This window comes from Perognathus longimembris, chromosome 1, assembly GCF_023159225.1.
Source record: "Perognathus longimembris pacificus isolate PPM17 chromosome 1, ASM2315922v1, whole genome shotgun sequence".
Classification (NCBI taxonomy): Eukaryota; Metazoa; Chordata; class Mammalia; order Rodentia; family Heteromyidae; genus Perognathus; species Perognathus longimembris.
Window position 1 is genome coordinate 82,760,927 of NC_063161.1, and position 18,686 is coordinate 82,779,612.

Genomic DNA, 18,686 nt, shown 5'->3' on the forward strand with positions numbered 1-18,686 from the left:
GGCTCATCCTAGCTACTCAGGAGGCTGATCTCTGAGGATGGTAGTTCAAAGCCAGCCCTGGCAGGAAAGTCTATGAAACTCCTATCTCCAATTAACCACCATAAAGCTGGAAGTGGAGCTGTGGTTCAAAGTGATAAAGCATTAGCCTTGACCAAAAAAGCTCAGGGACAGCGTGTAGGTCCTGAGTTTAAGTCCCACCATAAACCAAAAAATTAAAATAGAAATGAAGAAGAAGGAAGAGGAGGAGGAAGAGAAGAAGAGGAAGAAGAAGAGGAGGAGGAAGAGGAAGAAGAAGAGGAAGAGGGAGAAGGAGGAGGAAGAGAGGAAGAAGAGGAAGAAGAAGAAGCAGAAGAAGCAGAAGCAAAAGAAGAAGAAGAAGCAGAAGAAGAAGCAGAAGAAGCAGAAGAGAAGAAGAAGAAGAAGAAGAAGAAGAAGAAGAAGAAGAAGAAGAAGAAGAAGAAGAAGAGGAGAAGAAGAAGAGGAAGAAGAAGAAGGGCTGGTAATATGGCCTAGTGGCAAGAGTGCTTGCCTCATATACATGAAGCCCTGGGTTTGATTCCCTAGCACCACATATATAGAAAATGGCCAGAAGTGGTGCTGTGGCTCAAGTAGCAGAGTGCTAGCCTTGAGCAATAAAAAGCCAGGGACACTACTCAGGCCCTGAGTCCAAGGCCCAGGACTGGCAAAAAAAAACAAAAAGAAGAAGAAGAAGAGGAGGAGGAGGAAGAAGAAAAAGAAAAAGAAGAAGAAGAAGAGGAGGAAGAGGAGGAGGAGGAAGCGGAGGAGGAAGAGGAGGAGGAGATAGGAGGAGGAGGAGGAGGAAGAGGAGGAGGAGATAGGAGGAGGAGGAGGAGGAGGAGGAGGAGGAGGAGGAGGAGGAGGAGGAGGAGGAGGAGGAGGAGGAGGAGAAGGAGGAAGAGGAAGAGGAAGAAGAAGAAGTAGAAGCAGCAACAGCAGCAGCAACACCATCAGTCTTCCCTGATCCTCTACTCTGTGGCTACTGTTGAATTTCGGGGCACAAAGACAGACTCACAGTAGTCCTTTTGGCCATCACTGACTAAGCCCCAGACTCCTTTGCTGCTCCTCCAAAGCCATGGTTCCATGACTCACTGCACAAGCCCCAAGCACCTTGTATCCCACCCTCCTCCAACTTGTCCTAACACAGAAAGGCTGTTCTCCCATCTGGGTCCCCAGTGCACAAAAGCTCCTTCTAGCTATTCATCGTAAGACCTAACTCTCCTAAACACAGATCCACATATAGTCTGATTCCTCATCAAGAAGAATAATGGAGAGAATTCATTTCCCCTTGCAGGCCTACGTGAGCAAAATAAAGTAAAAGACCCTTCCAATTTGGATATTCTAACACTGTTTTGCCACCTGTACTACTATTTACCAAATGCTGTAGGCATATTTCCGTATTTGGAGGCAATTTTATTTTTATTATCTTTAATTGTACAAAGGAGTTGCCATTTCGCAAAGTAGCTTATGGATTAAGTGTGTCTTTTAATGGCCTTAAAACATGATATGTAGTAGGTAAATAATGTATTGTATGACTAAATATATACTATGTGTGTGCATCACTCTAAAATTGAATTGTTTCTGCTCAATTGTAGGGATGCTCCACTATTTTGCTTCCATCTTAGAATTATTTTTACCCACATCTACTATTCATCCCTTGGCCTTAGACTTTGGAAAGCCAAAGAGTTAAATGTGACTTCTTTAAGCATGAGCAATAATTGTGAGATCCCATAGATCCTGTCACAGCTAATCAGTAGCAGCAGTGATGTAATAAGGCAAGAACTGTCCTTTAAATGGAGCAAAGAAACAGTTCCCAAGTTCTGAGTTCAAGCCCCATTGTGAGCGTGCGCACGCGCGTGCACACACACACACACAGTCACACACAAAAGCTAGGTGAAAATCACAGCCATTAAATTAAATTATAACTCTAACAACTAGAGAATTATTTGGAAAGGGAGTATTTTTTAACTATTTAAGAAAAAACTTTAAAACCTAAATAGCTAATAGTTAATAAGTTTGTAACTGCGTATTTTGATTACTTAATTCCAAATAGACCATTACTCCCTTAAGGAAAGACTCTAGTTAGATGTGGTTATCTGTAAGAATAAATTTCAAGCAGCTTGTCATCTTTGTCACCTTAAGATCATATAAGGACAAAAATAAACCCAAGATAAGACACAGCAATATTCCTGACAAACCATGATCGATCCAGATATAATGTGAGATGAAGACAGTACTTCCAATAAAGGAAGCCTCAAGCACACATTCTCACTAACCAACTTCAAACTATCAGGCTAATTGTTTAAATTCTTTAAAAATACAATCCCTTAGCTGAGCAAGGGAAAAACTAAAGGAGAGCTTGCGGCCTTGAATTTGGGCCTCAGAACCAGCAACACGTACATATATACACACAAAACAATTTCTTAAAGGATTTGAGTCTATAGAAACTAAAAGTCTGAACAAAAAGCTTCTAAAAACTGTTTTTAGTAGCTGCAAAAAACTTTAGTAATTTATTTGAGTGATAAGTACAAAGTTCCTTCCAACAAGCATGCATCCTGCATTGTATTCAGATGTTTACACAAGTTTAATGTAGTTAAATGTGCTACTTTGGTCATTTTTCTATCCCTTTGACAGCACAGTCAACTGATGATGAAGCCAAGCCCTCTTATCTTTGTTTGATTGCCAAGACACTGCAGTTCTTCTCAGAACAGTGGATTTGATTGAGAAAATGTTTAGAAGATGAAAAGCCCATCAGGAAAAGTGTCAGGCGATCATCTCCAGCAAACATGGCGAGGGCTATGAGAGATTTAGGAGTGACAAGCATCTCAATTTGTTCTCACTTTTCAGCTCTGTGTTGGAAAAGCAATTATGGCACCAGCTTGCTGTCGGTAATCCCCTGAGAAGGAGTCTTTTTCATCATTCTTTTTCTTCTGAAGATAAACTACATGACATGGAAGAGCTATTGGAACTGTCTTATCATGCAGTTGCACAAAATGTTCCAACAAACTAGAACAGCAATTATGAGTTCAAAGGCTGCTTGACAAAAAAGATTTAACATTGTATCATACAGGAAGCAAAGCCAATTTAGCCTAGTGTTTTCTAAAGCAAAGGCTGCTTGCAGAGAAAGTAGCCCATTTGCTGGCCTGGACTCCAAGAGACACCCCCAGCAGTGGGCTGTAAGAAGCAAGCATTACATTCCTCCCCAACTTCAAGACCCTCCCATCATTGCACTGCTGAGAATATAAGGAGGATTGGCTTACATGTAAGGAGAGCCATGGTGCCGCATGAACTCAGAGATGCAACGACATCTTGAAAGCCATTTCTTTTTTTTCCTTTTAAAAAAAATTTAATCTTATTGCCAAGTGATGTACAGAGGGGCTATAGTTACATACATAAGATAGTGAGTCCATTTCTTGTCAAACTTGTTACCTCCTCCTTCATTTTTCTCCCACCTTCCCTTCTCCCTAACCCCCCCCCACATCTGTAAAGTTAATTTCCAACATATTGTCTTGTAAGTATCGCTATTGCATTGGTTTGCCTTTCATCCTTTGTCTCATCATTTTGATGTTCTTCCCTTTCCTAATTCAGATAAATGTATATACAATACCAGGGTACCAAAATCAAATACAGTGACAACAGGGGCTAAACCATAGGGAAGAAAAATGAAATAATTTTACATAGTACAATAAAAATAACAACAAGAATGAAAAACCTCTTGTTTCCATATCTTGGAATTCATTTTGCTTAGCATCATCTTATATGATCATATGTATGTAGCTACTGAACTATTGTAATCCTCTGCTATAACTAATCTAGACATATATTAATTACTACCAATGAGGGAAACTACAGAATTTATGTTAAAAGTCATTTCTAACTAACTGTAAGGCACTGCTCAACAGGTAGAGTGCCAGTCTAGCAAGCGTGATGCCCTGAATTCAAACCCCAGTACCACACATACACACAAAAAGCCAATTCTAATGCTTCATTGCTACATTTGTAGATCTAATGTTTAAGACAGTTTTCTTCAAGTGATGCAAAGATAATAGAAATAAAAGTGACCAAGTTTATTGTTAGCTTTCCATCACTATAATAACATATCAGAGATAGTTAACATAAATAGAAAAGGTTTAATTGAGCTCACACATAAAGGCTATAGGTATAATTGATCCATTTCCTTGGGCCTTTGGTGAGGTAGCACATCATGGCAGATCACACAGTGAGTGAAACTGCTCACTGGGCCATGAGTCAGAGAGTTAAAGGGAGGAAGGAAGGGGCAGAGTCCCACTGTGTATGTGTATGTGTGTGTGTGCACGCATGTGCATGCACACATGCGTGCACACACACCCCTGCATGCATGAATGCCAGTAGTGGGGACTGAACTCAAGGCCTCACACTCTCACTTGCCTTTTGCATTTAGTGTGCCAGTTTAAATGAGTATTTGTCTGTTTGAGCTGACCTCAAGCTGCAATTCTTGCTGAATACTGATGGCTCACAATGTACACCTAGCTACTCAGGAGGATGACATCTGGGGATCACAGTCAGAAGCTATCTTGGGAAGAAAAGTCAGTGAAATTCTTATCTCCAATGAACCAGCAGAAAGCTGGAAATGGAGGTATGGCTCAAGTGACAGAGTGCTAGGCTTAAGCAAAAAAGCCAAGTGAGAGTGTGAAGCACTGAGTACTGGCACACATACACATGTACACATGCACACATATGTGCACATAAACACATTAAAAAAAAAACAAGGGCTGGGAATATGGCCTAGTGGCAAGAGTGCTTGCCTCCTATACATGAAGCCCAGGGTTCGATTCCCCAGCACCACATATATAGAAAACGGCCAGAAGTGGAGCTGTGGCTCAAGTGGCAGAGTGCTAGCCTTGAGCAAAAAGAAGCCAGGGACAGTGCTCAGGCCCTGAGTCCAAGGCCCAGGACTGGCAAAAAACAACAACAACAAAACCCAAACCCTCAGATCTAGCCTCCTGAGTAGCTGGGATTATAGGCATGAGTCACCAGTGCCTAGCTTCACAATCCCTTTTTAGCAATTAACATTATAACCTACACATCTCCCACAGAGTCTTACCTCCTGAAGTTCCAGCCAGTTCCCAATGGTGTCACCCTAATACATCCTATCAGTGAGCGCAGCCACTGGCTACTGAACTATACAGACCTTCATCAGGCAGTTTATTGAGCTCTCATTGGGGGCTGCTTCAGTTCCATTGGCCAAACTTTCAAACCAAGGCAGTAAGACTTACCTTTAGCTAGTTACTTATGCTTAAAGCAGGGCTTCTCCATGTCCTGTGACATTTTGGACTAGATGATTCTGGGTGTGTGGGCTGACTGTCCTGCACATTGTAGGCTATATTCAGCATCTCTGGTCTCTACTCAACAGATGTCAGCAACAACTGTCCCCCCCAAGTATGACAACCACTACTATCTCCAGATATTGCCTCATGTTCCCTAGAGGTGAAGTCACCCTTGAACTACTGGCTTAGAAAAAGGTAAGGCTAATCACATGGCTCAAGCATTGGTTTGATGATTATCTGTGGGAATGAGGCTCCCACAGACCTGGTCCTAGCACCAGCCTCATGGTCAGAACCCCATGTTGAGTCATCTGCAAGCTCACACCATACTTCTCCTTGATTCCAGCTGAGAATGGGCTTCTATGGGCACCATAAATGTGACTCTAGCCACGGCTGGGAACAGGTGACAGACCTGAGTCATCATTGTTACTGCACCGAAGCCTTAAACGTGTAGAAATTAACTACTAAAATTCTTAGACCTTGTTACATTTCAGATGCATCCATGTAACTCAGAAGTTCTAAGTTGGTAACATCTTGCTTTGGCCGAAAATCAATTAAACGAGTGCTTTCAGCACTGGTTCAAACTATGTATTTAGAGCAGGTCTGAAAAAATTTCTCCCAAGACAGGGCCAAAGCCTTAGCAAGCACGTGTGGGAGCTCAGCGTTTGATGGACAAATGCTTCAGGAAGCCAGTCCTACATTGTTGAACATTTATGTTGTTAGCAATATTTTAGTCTTACAAAGCACTTTGTATTGAGCTTTCTGAAGAATCAATAAGGTCTTATTTAATTTTTCCCTTCAAAAGCTTGAGAAGTGGAGTTTTTGAGTTTTGAAATTGAAAAGTCTGAATACATTTGCATATTTTTATACTTTCTATTGAGCCATGTGCTAGTACTTTACACTTATAATCTAGAAATAGTCTTGTTCAGCAGCAGCAAAAATGAAACACACACACACACACACACACACACACACACACACACACACACACCAAGGAGCTTCATTTGTAGTACTAATTCCTAAAGTTAGCTAGAGAGGAAAATATACTAGACCCCAGTTAGTTGTATTCTATTTCTGGAAAAGTCATTTTTAATCAGGTAACCCTGAAGAACTTTCATTCTAGGTTATATATTTTTGCAAGGACCACAAAGACTATTTATGTTCTGGATCATAAAAAATATGACACTTCATTCAAAGGCACATTACATAGTAGTACTCGACAGTATTTTTCATTTTCTGAAATACTGATGTATTGTTAAATCTGAAATGTAGCTCAAGGGCTTATGTATTGGGAGCATGGATGCCAAAGGATGGACTTTTGGAAAGTGAGAGCTCTCAATTAATCAATGGATTCATCCCTTGATGGATTCATATATGATGTCATAATTGAGAAGGATATTGGACCTAGTTGGGAAGATAGATTTAGTGGAGGTGTGTTCTGGAAAGATATACCTTGTCCCTGGCCTCTTTCTGTCTGTCTCTGTTTCTTGGCTGTCATGAGGTGAGTAGCTCTTCCCCCAGATACCGCAGCTTAAAAGCAAGGGGGCTAGCCAACTATGGACTGAAAGTCATGAGCCAACATAAATCTTTCCTGCTTTTAACTTGTGTTCTAAGGTATTTGTCACAGTGATGATAAACTAACATTTCTACGTTTGACATATTTATTTTGTTTCTTTTACTGTTCCTCATTCTCCTGACCATCCAGACCCATCACCACTGTAGCATATACATCCATATTTCCTGGAGAAATGTTAAGAGAAGTTCACATCCAGACACTGGTGGCTCACACCTGTAATCCTACCTACTCAGGATGCTGAGATCTGAGGATCTTGGTTTGATGCTAGCTTAGGCAGAGAAATCCAAGAGATTCTTTTCAAAAGTTAACCAGCAACAACAACAACAAAAAACCCCACAAAAGTGGAAGTGTGACCCAAGTGGTAATGCACCAGCCATGAATGGAAAAGGCTAAGCAAGAGTGCAAGGCCCTGAGCTCAAGTTCAAGCCCTAGTATCAGCACACAGACAGACAGACAGACAGACAGAGACAGAGAGTAAGAGATGTGAGGGAAGATCATATGGAGGTGCCCATCAAAACACTCAATGGTGATACTGGGGTGAGACAGAGAAGCCAAAGCCCTTACTTGGAGTCCTAATTCTATGATTGTCTGGCTTTTATCTAAGACTGGTTCCACTGAAATAAGTCACTTACAATGTAGAGCTCAAGGGATCCAAGTCTCCCTTTAAAATGAGTAATACTGCCAGGCACTGGTGGCTCACATCTATAATTCTAGCTACTCAGAAGGTTGAGATCTGAACATCATGGTTCAAAGCCAGCACAGGCAGGGAAGTTCATGAGACTCTTATTCTCAATAAATCACCAAAAAGATGGAAATGGAACTTTGGCTCAAGGGTTAGAGCACTAACTGTGAGCAAAATTGAGCTCAAAGAGAACACTCAGGATCTGACTTCAAGCCCCAGGACAACACACACAAAAAGTAAAGCGTGGTTCAGAAAACCTTAATCATTCATTATTGGTTGATCCCCTCCTTATACCTGTTCTGGGTAGAGAGGAGTTAGTAAATTTATATTTACAGATCAAGCTATTGGTTACTCTCCTATTTGTGAGTTATTGAATCTGCTCAGGACAGCTTGCCACTTGGTAGTGTGGACACCATCTGACCTGGATCCTGAAGACTTACCACCCACTGAATCCAGGGGATTCCAGGCCAGCAGTAGAATTCTCTCCACATTTAGCTTGTGCCTTTTGTCTCCTCCTGCCTCCCTCCAAGGAAACATATGGAGAGAGCTGCTTTTTGTGACACAAACCCGTAAGGAAAAACACACTTATAGTCTCTGGGGAAAACAAATGTTCCAGTAAACTTTTTTTTTTTTTTTACTGATTTCTAAGGAAATCACTTCAGAGCTGAGTTTTGCATTTCCCATCAGAGACATTGCTTCTGTTACTAGAGAGAACACAAGGGGTGGGGGGTTGAGAGGTGGGCATTGTGCCCTTGAGGGCCAATGCATGCTTGGGCACAAGTATACCAGCCAGGTTCCCTGTGCTTTTATTTCTTTTTACAAAATTGATTTTTTAGTACTGGGACTTAAACTCAGGGCCTGTGCCTTAGCTTTTTTGTTGTTTAATGGTAGTGCTCTACTATTTCAGAGTCTCATGAAGTTTCTTGCCTAGGCTGACTTTGAACTGTAGTCCACCAATTTCAGCTCCTTGAGTATTTAGGATTATAGGCAAGAACCCTGAATAGCTGGGATTGGTCTGACTTACCCCCCCCCCCTTTTTTTTTTACTGTAATGGTGCAAAATCACATTCAGTACAAACTAAACTTTGAATTCTACTGTCTGATGATGCTGGACAGCTGCAGTCAACCCCTGCTCACAAAGGGGAGATTAGCACTGGAGGGTATCAGGCTACTAAGCTACAAGGTGCCCTAGGTAAGATGCATTGTGGATTATGCTATTTTTCAGCTCCATCGTGAGTAGTGATGTGGCTACTAATCACTGAAAACTACTCAAAGGGGTCCATTTGCTTCTCCAAAAATGGCCAAATCATGACTTTATCCACACAGTTCAGCCAGCGAGCACTTGAAAGTTTTGGTTCTCAAGTTGCCAGGTGTTGATGGCTCCAGCCTTTTCAGAACTTCTAAATATTAATGGGGCTCGGTGTATGTATATCAGGATGGAGAAGATGTGTGTGTGTGTGTGTGTGTGTGTGTGTGTATGTGTGTGTGTGTGTGTAAGAGAGAAGGAGGGGGGGAGGAAGAGAATAAGGAGGGGAGGGGAGGGGAAGGAAAAGGTGAAGGAAAGGGAATGGGAAAGAGCCAGCTCCTTGGGTCTTTGCTTTCTCTGTTTCTGCAACAAATGCTGAAGGACAAATTGTCCTGCATCAGTGCCATGTTCCTTGTACTGACACACACAGGCTGCCTCACTGGTCCTGAGTGTGAACAGTCATATTACATCAGAAGACTGCTTTTCTAAGGGAAAAGCTTGGAGGCTTGAGCAGGTAGCTCCAAGTGGGAAAGAGATATCCACAGTTGCCATCCCCAAGAACTAGGGACAGATGCTCCTGGCAAAGACCCACTACTTAGCTTCTATGGGTCAAGTTACCATTTGGTAATTGATACCTGCAATTGTTACCGTAGGATATTAAGAATTCTGACTTGTAACATAGTCCCCCCTCCCCCCAAAAAAGCTATTTCTCCAAGTTAAAAAAGAAGAAGAAGAAGAACTCAAAGTCATGGAGAAGTATGTACTCAGCCTGTGTTCTTGTGGTCTCTAAGAAAGCCCAGGAATACCTTCTGCCTCAGGCAACATGAGGATGTCATTGTCACCTCTACCTCCTGGAGGCCCAAGGATTGTCTGTCTGGAATTCCCAGTCCTCACTACCTTCTTCAGCAGCTATAGGAGAGTGGGAAAGAATACCTTCTGTGTCAGGCAAAGCTCCACTCCAGGGTGCATGCTGGCAGGAAAGAGCAGGCTAGATTCATCCCTTGCTGTTTGGTAGGATTCTGTGAGCTGTGGCTAAATTGCCTGAATTGCACAGATGGATAGGGCAGCACTGACAGATCAAAGGTTGAAGCAAAGGAAAGGGAAAGGAAGAGCTCTTGCTTCAGCCTGGACTGCTACCAGCCAGAGATTGCTCAATGGTGCATTACAAGGAGCTTCACAAACTGGTAAATTAATCCTTAGTTACTACAACAGCTGGAATCATCTTCAGAATTTACTGGCTCAGCAGGCCACATGCCTTCCTCTTTCTGTGAGACCAGTGTGCCCCTCATCAGAATTCTGGAATACAAAAGATATGCAATAAATGTTAAATGCTCGGGCTGGGAATATGGCTTACTGGCAAGAGTGCTTGCCTCGTATACATGAAGCCCTGGGTTCGATTCCTCAGCACCACATATATATATAAAAGGCCAGAAATGGTGCTGTGGATCAAGTGGTAGAATGCTAGCCTTAAGCAAAAAGAAGGGACAGTGCTCAGGCCCTGAGTTCAAGCCTCAGGACTGGCAAAAAAAAAGCTAAAAGCTGGTCCTTCAGAAGGTGTGCTGCTATTAAATAAATGAATGAATGAATAAATAAATTTTAAAAAGCCCTTGTATTACAGGGTTGCATGTGGGGATAGTGTTCTGAGACTGTAGGCTGATTTCTATAAGAAATCATAAACATTAAAAGTCTTCACATGCTTATACATCCTCACCATCTACACCCCAAACAACAAGGAAAAAATTTAAAGCAACAGGTCAGGAGCAACTCAAGTCCAAGTTATCCTGGTAAGACTTCCTACAGTCAAGTTAGAAGATAAATGAGTCAAAAGTAAGACTTTCTAGTGGCCACCCATGAGTCCTGAAGGTGACTCAACCCCAGCTCCATATAGGCCCCTGCCTTCACCACCCTGCAGAGCCTCTGTCCCACCCACACAATAGAGCGTGTGTGTGTGTGTGTGTGTGTGTGTGTGTGTGTGTGTGTGTGTGATTTCCTCAAAAAATCAGTCTAGATCCATCATGAATACACCACAAAGCCATTTGTGGCTACAGTGAACATGTTCCTCTTCATCTGAGAGCTACTCCAATTATTACATTGTTGATAGCTATCACTTCTATAAATGTGGCTCTTCTGGTGAGACTCATCCTGGATAGTACTAGAATATGTACCGTACCAGTCCTTTGAGCCTGTTGCTTATTCTAGCTTTGAAGTTCAAGCTTTACTGAAATCTGGCTCATTGTCATAAGTTCAGCAATGTTAAAGCCACCTTAATGCCACTAGGAACTGAAGTTCTTTCCTCTCTTGGGGAATTAAACCTGATTTTCACAGCATGTTTAAAGTTTTAAATGGCAAATCCATTGGTTTACTTCTTTAGGAAAAAAAAAACCTATTTCAGTAATTAGAAGTAGTGGTAGAGTGTCTATCCAGCAAGCATGAAGACCAAATTCAAACCCCAATACTGAAAGAAAAAACAAAGAAAGAAACAAAGGAAGGAAGGAAGGAAGGAAGGAAGGAAGGAAGGAAGGAAGGAAGGAAGGAAGGAAGGAAGGAGAAAAAAGAAAGAACAAGAATTGGTATTTATTACCATTTGTCTCTTTAATACATTGTCACTTTTCTCCCTAACCTTGACCTTATTTTGTTAGGATTAGCAGTTAAAGTTACCCCAGTAGGTGAGTAAACCAAAGGGCTCTAAGAATGTTTCCCACATGTCACTTGGTATAGGACTCTTCCAGGAAATGTAATTGGTGTTATGAAAGCACTGCCAGGGAGGCAGAGGCACACACTTGGGTGGGAGAGTTTTCATCACAGAGCACTGGAGAAGAGCGGTCTGCATGTCCCCAAGCAGATAGAGGAACTTGCTGGGAATCCTAGGCCAAAGGGAAAACTGGAAAAAGAGATGTGCAGAGATGTCTCAGGTAGGCATGTCTGCCCTCAAGGACCCCTGCCCACTAGTGAGGCACTACTACAGAAAGTAAGAAGGGAGAGGTGAGGAAAAAAAAGAGAGAGAAAAGATAGGATAGGATAGGATGTCAGAGGAACAGAGGAAAAGAGAAAGGAAGAAAAGGAGGAGGGAAAAAGAGAAGAGCATCACATCAAAAATTAGAATCTTCCTTTCAACAGACTAGAGAATAAGGCACATAAAATCAGATGAAAAGTTCCCAGCAGACCTTGTGTCTAGGAGACAGCTAAGGGGGACAAAGGAGACTATTAGATGATTAGCACAGGAAATCATTGTCACATATTTGTTTCTGAGAGCCTACTATGTACAGGGCCCTGGTCAGGCAAGATTTTCAGCAGGGAACAAAACACAAGTGGCCCTTGAAGGAATCACATACACACACACACACATACACACACATACACATACACACACATACACACACACACACACTAAGGTTCAGACAGAAACAAACAAAAATGTACAGTGTTGAATATCAGATTGTGTTGAATGAATGCACGAGCAAGCAAAAAGATGGGTGGGTGCGATGGGGCTGCTATGACCTGGTTGTGGGGGTGACCTCTGTAAAGAGGCATTTAGATGAAAGACAGTTACACCTCCAGGAATAGGGGAAAGATGCTGAAACCAGATGGAGAAGCAGCTAATGAAAAGAGCTCAAGGGCTGACCTGTGGCTCTCTCAGGCCAAGTGAAGAAGACCGCCACAAGCTCAGAACCACCAGGCAGCTTGGAACACAGGGAGTATTTGATAATCAAAAAGGTTGGGGACCTTAGCTTCCCTTGGCCGCCAAGCTGAGGCTCTGTACTATTTAGGACACAACTGAAATGATGGGAAGCATCTTAGTCAGAAGAGGCTGCTACAATACACCACAAAACATCAGGTGGTTTGTAAACAACAGAAATATATCTCACAGTTCTGAAGGCTAGCAGTCCAAGATCAGGAGGCCAGGGTTTTTAACAAGAGCTCTGTTCTGAGAGGCACAGGGCTGTCTTGTATCCTCACGTTGTAGGAAAAACTAATTAGCTCTTTGGCCCCTTCTCATAAGGGCACTATCACTAATCATGAGGGCTCCTCCTTCATGACCTAATTACCTCCCAAAGGCTCTGCTTCAAGCACATAGAGACTGAGGTCCATGAGCATTTATTCCTTCTAAGGAAGTCAACCTTGCTCTTTCCCCACTCTAATTTCAAGTAGCTCTGATAGAAGCATTGTTACTGTCTAGAAGAGGAAACATCTACCTTCCTGCAACCCTATCTTTGTTTCTGGTTTTCCCCCTTAAGTTTCAAGGATAAATGAGCTGGGTGCTGGTGGCTCATACCTGTAATCCTAGCTACTCAGTGGGCTGAGATCTGAGGATCATGGTTCATAGCCAGGCTCAGCAGGAAAGTTCATGAGACTCCTATCTCCAATTAACGAGCAAAAGCTAGAAGTGGAGGCATGGCTCAAGTGAAAAAGTTATGGAACAGTGCCCAGTTCCTGAGTTCAAGCCCCAATCACTGGCACAAAAGAACAATACCCCTATTCCAAAGGAATTCCTTTCACATACTAGAATAGGGCTAATGTTTCTCCCTAGGCTACACAGTGGCTGCATAGGGAAGAAACATTGGGTCCTGGTTTCAGCACAACCTTCCTGGCCCTACTCCACAACCTTCCTGGCCCTAATATCTGTGTTGAATGCTAACTCTCCCACTCTGTTCAATGGGTTTGCTGTGAAAAAGTAACGGGATTATTTCTATTGAGTGATCCAGTAACTGGCACACAGAGGACCTCAGAGCTGGCAGGTTTCTTGTTCAAGTCCTCTGTTCTCAAACCTGTGTCACTCATTCCTTGAACAATTCTCATGCCCAGGTTTCAAGGGCCTTCACTGTCCATTGTCTTGGGCTGCTCTGTTGCAACTCAGATATAGTTCAGGATGACCCTGAAGGAGGAGAAAAAAGCGGGCCAGGAGCAGTGCACACCTGGGGCAGAAAATCAGGGGCCAGAGCAGCGTGTCAACCAGCATACGGTGTAATCCTAGCTACTCTGGAGGCTGAAATCTGAGGATCTCGGTTTGAAGACAACTCAAGCAGGAACATCCCCATGAGACTCTTATGTCTAGTTAATCACAGAAAAGGCCAGAAGTAGCACTGTGGCTCAAATGGTAAAGTGTTAGCCTTGACCAAAAGTTGCTCAGAGATAGTGCCCAGGCCAGAGTTCAAGGCCCGGGACTAGCAAAAAACAACAACAAAACAGCCAGAAGTAGAGCTGTGGTTCAAGTGGTAGAGTACCAGACTAGAGCAAAACAAAAAGACCCAGGCAAGAGCAAGAGGCCCTGATTTCAAGCACCACTTCTGGCATGTGCACGCGCGCACACACACACACACACACACACACACACACACACACAACATAAAAGCCCAATGACAACACTAGCTTTTTCTTTGGAAGTATCAGCTTAATCAATACTTTTACCAAGTGATCACAACTTTGACAATTCTTTCTCACATGTCCATTATTACTACATTTGTTGTGGTAAAGCAAAGACTTTATTTCAGTTAATTCTACCTGTTACCTCTCACTTTTAACATTATACCCATGCTCACAATGTATTTCTAGTGAACAGCATGGGCCTAAGTAATTAAAAACCAGAGCTGGCACTGGCATCTATGTCCTTCCCCATCTCACCATTCTGAGGCTACTTTTACAACACATGGGGACACCAGTAATTACCCCAAAGCCTGGTGTATGGTCTTTACTTGCCCTGGGACCCTGGGTGTGGGGTAAAGAAGAGATAAAAAAAGAGGGGTCTTGGGTGTGGGGTAAGAAAGAGATCCATGGGAGGACTGATATGGCGCACACTCACAAGGTAAGGACCAGATGGGTCTAGGAGATGGTACAGCCAGCACACACCACACATCTGGCAGTGCATCCATGAGCTTCTACACAAAGCAACCACACAATTCTAGCACTTCAGCTACCACCGCTTTGAAGTATGCAGAACACTTGGAAGTCCTGAGGCCTGGAGAGCCTGGAGAGCAATCCGGGCCATAGTCTCTTCATCCTGCAGAGGAGCAGGAAGCAGAGTCTCAGAAGAGCCCACCACTTTCTTCCTTTGACAATGTTTTGACCCAGGCCATGTGACTCTGTTTAGGGGTATGAATCTTGCCTTATGTGACATTTTCAAAGATAATTTATTTTCAAATATGCATTTAAAGAACTGTTTCTCCTACATGCCTTTCTTTCACAGGATATGAAAGATAGATAGATAGATAGATAGACAGACAGACAGATAGATAGATAGATAGATAGATAGATAGATAGATAGATAGATAGACAGATTTCTAATGGTATCATGTACTATTATATCTGACCCACTGGAGCTAGAAACATAGCCAAGTTCCAAGTTTTGTTTGGTTTAATATGTTTAACTTTGATCTCAGGGTTTCACACTTTAGCTAGGGGTAGGCACTCTACCACTTGAGCCTCGTCTCTAGCCCTCACTAATCCATCTCTACATATAGTAAATATCACGTACATACCAAAATAAGAATTTTTAAAGTAATGACAAAACTGTAACCCCTCTGTACTTCACTTTGACAATAATGAAGAGAAAAAAAAATAAAAGTAATGACAGTTAAGGAAGAACAACCACATGTACTCTATATGCCAACTACAAATATATTTTATCAGTTTGGATTTTGGAAACCTAGGAAATGACAGCTCTGAATGTAGAAACAGCTTCCCTAAAGGACCCATGCTGTGCTAGACATTGTACTAGCTGCTTCACATAGATTCTGTCAATCCTTTAACAATTTGATCAACAAGGAAACAAAGGCTCAGAGAAATGAAGTCATGGGTAAAAGTCATGCAGAATTGGATTCAAATTGAGGTGATTCAGTTTACAAAGGCTTTTGTTTTTTCAGATAATGAGACATCCGATTAGTAATAATAACCATCACACACCACACATCCATGCTTGTCTGGTATGGCATGCAGAGCAGTTACTCACAAGATGATTTTGCACCAACATGTGCTGTTGGGGTTTCTTCAGGCTCATGTCTCAGCATGACTAAAGGGATTACAAAGAAGGTATCACTGAAGCTCTGAGATCAAGTCACCCACAAAGAGCACAGGGGACACTGAGCACTCATCTCCTAACACAGAGGATAGGGTGGGACAGGGGTAGAAAGATGCTGTTTTGGAATGAATGTGTCCCCGTAAAACTCATATGCTAAATTCAAACCACCAAAGTAATGATGTTAAGAGGTGAGGCCTGTGGCCCTGAGGTAAGTGCCCTCATATCCCTCCCCTGGTCTCAGTGAAGCCTCCTTCCCTCTTGCCCATCCCCCTGAATCCTATTTTTCACACTGGGGTGGCCAGTGGCACAGCTCATGTAAGGGTCAATCCACTTTTTCCCGTGGCTTCACTGTACCACAAGAGACTTTGTAGAGCAATGCTGTAGTTTGACTTTGATCCTCTGGCAAAGGAAGGAAGGCTCCTCAAGGCCTGCACAGCTCAGCCTGAGCCAGCCATGCTCAGCAGGAGGCAGCTGACAGCATGCCATCACACCCAGATTCTCCAGGTCCCATAAGTAAAAAGTAGAGATTTTCACTTTCTCTAACTTCAGAAAAGAGTCGAATTCTCTTTCTGAAGACCCGGCTTGGAGCAACTATCTCCAAATCACACTTGCACAAAAATAATCTAAGATTTATCTGGCCATAGGCCAGCACAACCCAAGTAGACACAGTGTGGTTTGTTCAGCTATTCTTTATGGAGGAAAGTCTTACAAAAATTCCTTTGGGACACTGGACTTACCACATGACTTCTGTCTCCAAGGATTTCTCAAGAAGCTTTCTCTGTTCCAGCCCAGAGTTGATCAACGGTGCCACCATTGACATTTTAGGCCAGATAATTTGTTGTCATACAGGTTCTCCTGTATATTTATTTCAGGATATTCAGCTACCTACCTGACTCCCTCTCACTATATGATAATATCACTTGTTGTGACAGACATTGCCAGATGTCCTCTCAGAAGCAAAATCTTCCCATTGGAGAATTCTTAGAATCCAGTTGAATCTCATCCAGCTCTGACAGCCATGAGTCTTTTCCCAGAACAACAGTTGCATACATCTTACCAGGATCTCTCATCAAAATCTTTAGATACTAAAAGTCTTGCCTATTTTCAAACACCTGTATTACAAATGTCTCTGAGTATTCTAGCTCCTCAGAGTTGCCATTCCCTAATAATCAGGTATAATTCTTGCATGTGTGTATTAGCAACATTATAACAAAATACTCAAGATAATGAACTTTTTTTTTAAAGAAGAGGTTTTGAAAATTCTATACCACAGTCCTTTGGCCTCATTGCTTTGTGGCCATTGTACAGAGAGAACATAGTAGAGCAAAGCCATCACTTTACATCTAGAAAGCAAAGCAAAGAGTGGAACAGGAAGGGGCATGGTTTCAATATCATTTTTTGGTCATTTCTGCGATGATGTCATGTGAGGGCCTCTTTCCAAGACTCCTCAGATCTGTCTTCATCACCATGTTGTTCCAGATGTTTACTCAGCTCAACCAGGGAGGGGCTGTAGGTTTCCCTGAGCCATAGTAGAAGTAGATGGTCACATTTAACCATCTTTCCTAGTGACCTCAAAGACACAGAAGGGGGGAAAAAAGAATGTTGATGTTAGATACTCATTTTCATTCCTCCTAAGTACCATTGACCATGCTTTTGTATGGAGGAAGCAACTTTCTCTCCATTTGTCCCTCTATAACCAGTGGCATAGGTTTGTGTCACTTAAGTGCCATTCCCTTCCTGCCTTTCTACTCCCCATCTCCATGCCAACAATAGTTAGAGAAGCCTGCTGCCTCCTGGAAGAACATCCTTTGCCTTTCATTAAATAGATGACTGAACCTTCTAGTGTGATATGTGAACCAATTGTATTTGGACACCAACTCTAGCAAGAACCCCGCAAGGACAATGAAGAAGTGTCAGATAAGAGTCCTGATCTTGAAGACCAAGTCACATGAACCCCAGGAAGCAATTGTTTAAAAGCCACTCAGAGCTGGGTACTGGTAGCTCACACTTGGAATCTTAACTACTCAGGCGGAGATCTGAGGATTGCAGTTCAAAGCCAGCTCAGGCAGGAAAGTCTATAAGACTCTTGTCTCCAGCTAACCACCAAAAAACAGATGGAAGTAAGCTGTGACTCTCAAGTGGGAGAACACTAGCCTTAACCATAAAAGCTCAGAGATAGTACCCAGGCTCTGGAGCTCAAACCACACACACACACAAAGAGCCACTCTGCTTTGATTTTCAGGACCCTTTTCCTTCTTAGTACCAGTTACCAGAATTGGGTAGAAGAATAAGAAATCAACATGTTAAGTCACACAAGAATTTTGAGAGGATATTTATATCTCTGACTTACTCTGCCCCAGACCTCATCTCCAGAAAGGTGGGGCTTACCTTGGCCAGGCCATCAAGTCTAGCCACACCAAGCTGCAGAAAACCAACAAATGAGAAAACAGCCATGTGATAGAGGCCTTGACCATGGCCAAGTTTGAAGTCTCTGGCCTCCAGAAATCCACATCTCAAGGATGTAGGGCTTTATCAGGTTTAATGCAAATGAGTTTGAAGATGTGCAGCTAAGAAGCAGCTCATCCCTGATGATTATAGGGTCCATTGTAGCCCTAAGGATGGTAAGGGAATCTTGCACTCTTGAGGGCTTCCATGGTATACCACCACCCAATCCCTTTAATCATGCTCACCAATAAATCTTGCATCATGTAAAGAAGTAAATTTAATAACAGGTCAGGATAATATAAGATGACAAGAAATAGCCTTGTTCTGACTCAGCTGAGACAGAAAGGAGGCATTGAAGAGAGCCTCTGGCCAGGTGGCTTCCAGCATTAATTGTTGTAGTGTAGT